A 666-nucleotide genomic window follows, 5' to 3' on the forward strand; every position below is an offset into this window, starting at 1 on the left:
GGCTAGTCCACACAGCATTCTGGGATGGCTGCAGCAAAAGCTGTTAATGGTGGTTAAGTTACTGCAGTCAGCCATAAAGTGTCTAGAGGATCTGCCTAGGGCAAGGTAAAGTTTCTTCAAAATACCGTATGTTATACACCATCAAATGTTTTTGTTAGATTCTCCAGCTCTAATATTTTGCTTTATTGAGCTAGATATTAGCCATTGGCATGGTACACACACGTCAGCAGTAAGCTTTGATGACTTTTTGTGCCTGTATATATGTATATGTATATAATACATGTTGCAAACATAAGTTGGAAATATGTTTCATAGCTTCTTCATGCACTAGATGGTGGAAAAATCTCAGAAGTTGAGTGTTAGAAAACGGTTACAGTAAATCAATGGTAATAAAACAATTAGTGCTGTCAGACGATTAAAATATTTAACCGTGATTAATCGCATTAATGTCATGTTAGCTCGCAATGAATCACACATTTTTATCTAATCTAAATATCCCTTGATTTCTTTTTGTCCCGTTATTTTTGTTCCTGTGTAGTGCCGTCCCCACTCTCTAAAGTTCCTGTCTTCCTGTGTATGTATGTAAAGTATGCTAAGTGTTTTTTTTAAATTGAAAACAACATTGGCATATAGCCTACTGTAGTTTTTCTAATGTTACTAGTTATT

Source organism: Etheostoma spectabile, chromosome 18 (assembly GCF_008692095.1).
Source record: "Etheostoma spectabile isolate EspeVRDwgs_2016 chromosome 18, UIUC_Espe_1.0, whole genome shotgun sequence".
NCBI classification, from domain to species: domain Eukaryota; kingdom Metazoa; phylum Chordata; class Actinopteri; order Perciformes; family Percidae; genus Etheostoma; species Etheostoma spectabile.